The following is a 7703-nucleotide window of genomic DNA, read 5'->3' as shown; positions in this document are numbered from 1 at the left end:
ATTAGCCAGAATGAAAAGTCTAGATAAAATCAGCATGATAGAATTTGAGGTGAGGGAGTAGACACTCTGGGATGTGAAATATGCAAATATTCTTTCTGAATATAAGGGGTGAGAAAGAGATCAATTCAAAAACAAGATGAGAGGCCAGGCACAGTGGCTCACGCCTGTAATCCCAGCACTTTGGGAGGCCAAGGCGGGTGGATCACCTCAAGTCAGGAGTTTGAGACCAGCCTGGCCAACATGGTGAAACTCATCTCTACTAAAAGTACAAAAATTAGCTGGGTGTGGTGGAGGGCGCCCGTAATCCCAGCTACTTGGGAGGCTGAGGCAAGAGAATCACTCAAACCTGAGAGGAGGAGGTTGCAGTGAGCCGAGATCGCACCACTGTACTCCAACCTGAGCAACAAAGCAAGACTCTGTCTCAAAAAAAGACAAGAAACATAGAAACACAGAATTTCCATCCTGAAGCCAGGACAGCATGCCTGTGTGTTTGTCACCCAGACAATATGTGACAAACTAAAATAAGTCTGTAATGCAAAGCAATGTATATCATATGCTCTGCAATGGGAAGGACCAGGTCAGAGAAGCCACCGTACACATGAACACGTTCAAAACGAGCTACCTAGATTGATGGTGACAATAATGTCAAGAGACCAGACCCCTGTTAAATGACAAATGTTGACAGATCGGGTTTACATGGTTCATATAGAAAGATATATGCTCTTTGGAGGCATATGGATACAGAAGGTTGCAAAGAAAAGGACAAAAAAAGACATTTCAGGCAAATGCTATCAGAAAGAGGGCTGGTCCCCCGTGTCACTGTTGGGTAAAATAGACTTCAGGACCAAAAGAGGTATTAAGGATGAAAAACAGCACAACATGACGATAAAAGATGAAATTTGCCAAGAAGACATTTCCATTTTAAACATTTCTGTATCCAATAAACAACTTCAAAATAAATGCAGGAAACATTAACAGAAGTACAAGGAGGACAAGATGACTTCATCATCGTGGTGGGAGGCTTCAAGACATCATTTTTTTTTTGCTACTGGTAGGTTAAGCTGACCAGAATATCATCAAGAACATAGAAGATCTCAGTGACACAGATAACAACCTTGAGCTAATAGACTTGAGAACAGGTCTGCTCAACAATTTGAGAATACATATTTGAATTCTTCACACACACTTGGAGTATTAAAATTTCAGTTATTTACTAAGCCTTAAAAGAAAGATGCAGGGCTGGGCCAAGTGGCTCACACCTGTAATCCCCGCACTTTGGGAGGCTGAAGCAGGTGGATCACCTGAGCTCAGGAGTTTGAGACCAGCCTGGGCAACATAATGAGACCCCGTCTCTATAAAAAAGTTAACAAATAAAAATTAGCCAGGTGTGGTAGTGCACACTTGTAGTCCCAGCTACTTGAGACTGAGGTGGGAGGATAGCTTGAGCCTGGGAGGTTGAGGCTGCAATGAGCTGCGATTTGCGCCACTGCATTCCAGCTTGGGTGCCAGAGTGAGACACTGACTCAAAAATAAGTAAATAAATAAGAGGTTGATTGGAAGAAAAAACAGGCACAGAGGCATTGAGTTTGCAATGATCATTATCACTTTTCCCCCCAAATCTAGAAGAACTACAGAGTGGACACCTTTGTCCTGGGGCCCCTGCTATTTCTGCGGGTCTGTTCCTTGGCTTCCCCTGAGGACATCCCCGCGGTTGATGCCTCTCCTGCGTGGGGAAGACACATGGAGGGGGGGCCGCTGCTGCTGTGGGCATGAGTCTTAGAGGCTGCCAGGGTCAGCATTTCGTTCTCACCGGGACCCCGGAGCACCTCGGGATTATGCCTCGACCCTCCCCGAGACAAAACTGACAGAAGAGGAATTCACAGGTGGCAGGATTCGCCTGAAGGCCAAAGGACCGGGGCACAGCCACAGAGAGCTGGTGAAATGTCATTCAGAGTCTCTCAAAGTCAAGGCCCACTCTTAATAGCTGCCAGCCACCCCCTAGGCCAGGCTGAGGTCACGAGGAGTTGGCTGCCTCTTGCTCCTCTGACAGGGTAGAGAGTGAGGGGGTGACAGGCAGTGAGGGGACAGTTGGTGGGGACTACACAGTCCACTTCCTGGGAGGGATATAGAGGTGGGAGCAGGAACCCCCAAAAGAGCCCAGATACCAGTCTGGGTGGAAACTGAAGGGCACAGAGGGTGCCGGCCCAACCTAATGAGACCTAGACAAGAGGGGTAGAGGTCATCCAAAGGCCACAGGTGTCACTGGGTAAGCAGTAGCATTCGGTGGTTAAGAGCTCTGATCCTGGTACCAGAGTCTAGGCTTCCATCCCTGCTCCTTCCTCAGCGTGCTGGGTGGCCTTGGGCAGGTCATATAACCATTTTGGGCCCCAGTTTCCTCAGTCAGTCCACTGGACGCATATTTAATAAGCACCTACTACATGCCAGGCGCTGATTTAGACACATGGGAGAATCCATGAGCAAAACAGTGATTCCTCCCATCTCAGAGCCTAAGTTCGGGCAGAGACAGATGATAAGCAATGACCTTAACACATCGGGACGTTATGCAGCCAATTCCACAGTGAGGCTGGCTCAGGCCTCACAGAAAGATTGGAGAGAGGGAATCAGGCAGCAGTATAAATAGGCTGCTGAGGCTAGGGCTTGTCAAGAAAAGATCTGAGCAAAGACTGGAAAGGGCTGAGAGAAAGGGCCGCATGGCCATTGCGGGAGAGCACTCAGCAGAGGCAGAGCGGGCCCAGATGTGGTGGCACACACCTGTGGTCCCAACTACTCAAGAGGCTGAGGAGGGAGGATCACTTGAGCCCGGGAGGTGGAGGCTGCAGTGAGCTGGGATAAAGCCACTGCACTCCAGCCCAGGCGACAGATGGGACAGTGCCTCCATGAAAACTAATGGGCACTCCTGGTCTCAAAGACTGACCTACCCTATCAGGGCCCTGGACCTTGGTGACCTTTGGCTTCCTGACCCAGAGCCTCCCCAGGATCCAAGTGTCTCCTTGGACTTGGATGTCCTGTCTCTTTAAAAATTGGCTCACACCTGTAATCCCAGCACTTTGGGAGGCCAAGGCAGGTGGATCACCTGAGGTCAGGAGTTCAAGACCAGCTTGGCCAACATGGTGAAACCCTGGTCTTTACTAAAAATACAAAAAATTAGCTGGGTGTGGTGGCGGGCATCTGTAGTCCCAGCTACTCGGGAGACTGGGACAGGAGAAGCCCTTGAACCCCACAGAGGTTGTAGTGAGCCAAAATCACACCACTGCACTCCAGCCTGGGTGACAGAGACTCCGTCTAAAAAAAAAAAAAAAAAAAAAAAAAGAGGAAGAAGTCCTGCCACCACATGGATGCACCTGGCACCTAGAAGACATTATGCTAAAGTGAAATAAGCCAGACACAGACAAATATCACGTGATTCCCCCTTATATGTGGAATCTAAAGTCCAGCTCACAGTAATAGGGAGTAGAAGGTAGTCACCAGGGGAACTGGGGAGATGTTGGTCAGTGGGTGCAGACTCAGCTATGAGCTGAGGAAGAGCTGGGGAGGGAGCGCAGTGCGGCGGCCATCACCACTCAAGCACTGTCCACACAGTGCCGCGTGCATGGAGCACATCTGCTGAGGGGTCTGTACTGTACAAGCCAAAGGAATGAAAAAAGCTTGGTGTTCATTGCTGGGAATGCCAGGCCACCTGTTCCAAATCCAAGGAGATACTGGGATCCTGAATAGGCTCTGGGTCAGGATGTCAAAGGCCACCAAGGTCCAGAGCCTTGCCAAGGTGGCTCAGTCTTCGTGACGGGGAGTGCCCATTAGCACGTGTGGAGGCACTGCCCCATCTGCCACAACAACATCGGCTCTCAGGCCGGGCGCGGTGGCTCAAGCCTGTAATCCCAGCACTTTGGGAGGCCGAGACGGGTGGATCACGAGGTCAGGAGATCGAGACCATCCTGGCTAACACAATGAAACCCCGTCTCTACTAAAAATACAAAAAAATTAGCCGGGCGTGGTGGCGGCGCCTGTAGTCCCAGCTACTTGGGAGGCTGAGGCAGGAGAATGGCGGGAACCCGGGAGGCGGAGCTTGCAGTGAGCCGAGATCGCGCCACTGCACTCCAGCCTGGGCGACAGAGCGAGACTCCGCCTCAAAAAAAAAAAAAAAAAAAAAAAAAAAAACAACATCGGCTCTCTCCGATGTCTCATTGATGACCTGTGAGCTGTTTCCTCCCACACCGACCCTGGGAAAGCAAAGAATCACAAGCAGCAATGCCCTGGAAGGACCAAGGAAGACACAGCCATTGCAGTACTTCCAAGTGGGACGCTAGCTGCTCTCCCTCCTCAGGGACCTCCCATGCCTCCTAGTGGGGCTGGGCTCTATGACCTCCGCCACTCATGCCACTCAGAGGACCCTCTCTCCGTCGGAAAGTGGTGGCAGCTATGTCACCCCCAAACCCTGGCTCCTCAGTGTCTGTTCAGAATCCCAAATCTCTCGGCAGTTTTTCCGAACACTTTCAGAAGTTAGAGAACAACTTCTTCCCTTTGGCCATTAAAATGTAAGCAATTGACCTGGCACCGTGGCTCATACCTGTAATCCCAGCACTTTGGGAAGCTGAGGCAAGAAGATCACATGAGCCCAGGAGTTCGAGACCAGCTTGAGCAACATAGTGAGATCCCATCTCTACCAAAAATGTAAGAATTAGCTGGGTGTGGTGGCATGCACCTGTAGTCCCAGCTGCTCAGGAGGCTGAGGCAAGAGGATGGTGTGAACCCAGCAGTTTGAGACCAGCCTGGGCAACATGGCAAGACCCCGTCTGGAGAAAAAAAAAAAAGTAAACAGCTGTACTGTGAGTGGCAAAAGAGTTAAACTTCAAATATCAAAACTCAACTTCATTCAAGTGATGTTCTCTTTAGGTGTCTGACAATGTTCTTTGGAAATTCAGGTTGAAATACAGTGATTTTTAGGGCAAAGAAAACAAGCAGAACATCCATTCCCCATATCCTAGGCACGCTCATCCCTCACATGCCATTTATTCCTCACGCCACCTCTCTGAGAGAGGGCATATCACCCCCTTCTGTGGACAGGGAAACTGAGGCTTAGAGATGTTCAGAAGCTGGTCTGGATTCCAGCGCCTGTATGGAAGTGGCAGAGATGGGGCCAGGTGCAGTAGCTCATGCCTGTAATCCCAACACTTTGGGAGGCCGAGGCAGGCGGATCACTTAAGGTCAGGAGTTCGAGACCAGCCTGGCCAACATGGTAAAACCCCATCTCTACTAAAAACACAAAAATTAGCTGGGCACGATGGCACGTGCCTGTAGTCCCAGCTACTCAGGAGGCTGAGGCAGGAGAATCTCTTGAACTCGGGGAGGTGGAGGTTGCAGTGAGCAGAGTCTGCATCACTGCACTCCAGCCTGGTGACAGAGCAAGACTGTCTAAAAAAAGAAGGGAGGGAGGGAGGGAAGAAGGAAAGGAAGGAAAGGAGGATAGGAAGGAAAGAAAGAAAGAAAAAGAAAAGAAAGAGAAAAGGAAAGAAACAAGTGGCAGAGCTGCAATTCAAAGCCAAGCCTTGCCCTTTAAAACTGTACGCCTTCTTCCAGGGTTGGAGGCCAAAGGATTCCTCCTTTCCACCACTCCTCCTGGAGGAACGTGTGTCAGCACCCAAAAGCACGCGTGCAAGGTGGAGAAACAGGGAGAGGTTCGCGTGGCACCCAGGCGGGCCCCCTAATTTACATCAGTTTTCTGCAGTGAGTCCTGATGATTTCCCCAAGCACAGCCCAACTGAGGTTGAGCCTCCTGGGCCCACGTGGCCTCCTCAACCTGACTCTGGGAGGAGGTAGCTGAGCTGCATCTTCCCATCTGCTAGGTGTCAGGTTCTGCAGGACGCCAGGCCTGAAGCTGTCTCTGGCCATCCTCTCCCAGTCACCCACCCCACACCATTTCCCAGCTTCCCAGGAGGCAACAAATCCCTTGTCTGTTCCCCAGCAACGTACCCCGGCCCCAAGTCCCTCCTGCCCCCAGCGGATCCTATTCTCCGAGCACAAGACAACCTTGGCCTTCGGCGCTGAATGCTCACAACCTTATGTGATCATGTGCACACCAGCAACAGCAGCGCACCGCGGCCAGGCATGTTGTACAAGTGAAATGCCAAGAGTGTGCTCCAGGGAGCAGCCTGGAAGGAAGCAAGAGTGACAGGGGAAGGAGCTGAGCAGGGTGTGGCGTCAGGTGGAACCCAGCCAGCCTGACCCCACAGGGGGCTCTTGAGTGAGCATCGCAAGATGAAGGCAGCCTCTGCCATCAGTTAGCCAGTGGCTGCTGGCTGCCCGCGGGTGGCAATGGGGGCAGTTGGGGGGGACACGGATGGGACACAAGCTCCTAGGTAGGCACCTCCCATCAGCCCAGGGCAATGCACCAGGAAAGGGAGTCGCTGTGTGTTGCTGGCACCCAACATTCCTAGAAGCCCGAGGATGAGTACACCAGCCAATAAAGGGCATGCAGCGGGGCCAACAGCTTCCACACTACAACGAGATACCACTTCCTGTGCTACGTGCTTCACGTACATTCGTTCTCATCTTTGCTATGGTCCCGGGATGTGGTTGTGGTTACACTCATTTTGCTGAACGATAAATGGAGGCTCTGAATGCCCAAGTCATAGAGTTTCCCATGCCCTTGATGGCAGAGGGGCATCTGAAGTCAGGTTGTATGACTTCAAAGTCCATGTAGGGTTGCCAGAGTTGACAACTAAAAATACAAAATGCCGGCCAGGCGCGGTGGCTCAGGCCTGGAATCCCAGCACTTTGGGAGGCCAAGGTGGGGGTGGATCACTTAAGGTTAGGAGTTTGAGACCAGCCTGGCCAACATGGTGAAACTTCGTCTCTACTAAAAATAGAAAAATTAGCCAGGCATGGTGGCACACACCTGTAATCCCTGCTACTCAGGAGGCTGAGACAGGAAAATCGCTTGAACCTGGGAGGCAGAGGTCCCAAGATGGTGCCATTGTACTCCAGCCTGGGCGACAGAGTGAGACTCCGTCTCAAAAAATAAATTTGGATTTCAGGTAAACAAGGAATCTGGTTTTAGCACAAGCATGTCCCGGACAATATTTGGGACATGCGCAAATGAAACTATTATGCATCGCTTATGTGACATGCAAATTAACGGGGCGGCCTGTATTTTAGCTGACAGCACTACAGCCCATGGTAGCGGGCTGCCATCTTCCACTCTCATTACTCAAGCAAACAGGGCTGGGGGGTGGAAAGTGCACATAGCACCCGATACTGGGGGACAGCGTTCTGTTACACTGAAATGCACACAAATGCTTTCATGCTTTGCAGAGGGAGGGGACCTACAGTTTTTGTCTGATAACGAGGATATAATTGTGGCCACATCACCAAGTTTGAAATTATCCCCTTTAAATGTGGTACCTCCGGGGGAGGGGGGGAGGGTTCTCACTGAAAGCACAAAGCAATGAGAAGTGGGACATTTTCTGTCCGGTGTTATCGGGTCCCCGTGGGAACGCCCCCGAGCTCGGCAGGCAGCCCTGGGTTTCCCTCCACCCTCGCATGAGGGAGCTGTGACTGGATCCTCTCTATCGATCACTCTAGACGCCCACACTCGGCGCTGACAAACCTCAACTCTGCAGGAGCCCCTGCACGGAGGGGAAGCCCAGGAAGCCCAGTCCCCCCATCCCCGGGGGCTTGAGCTGTAC

The sequence above is a fragment of the Theropithecus gelada genome, chromosome X (assembly GCF_003255815.1).
Source record: "Theropithecus gelada isolate Dixy chromosome X, Tgel_1.0, whole genome shotgun sequence".
Taxonomy (NCBI): domain Eukaryota; kingdom Metazoa; phylum Chordata; class Mammalia; order Primates; family Cercopithecidae; genus Theropithecus; species Theropithecus gelada.
The sequence above is the reverse complement of the archived record's forward strand: the minus strand, read 5'-3'. Positions refer to the sequence as shown.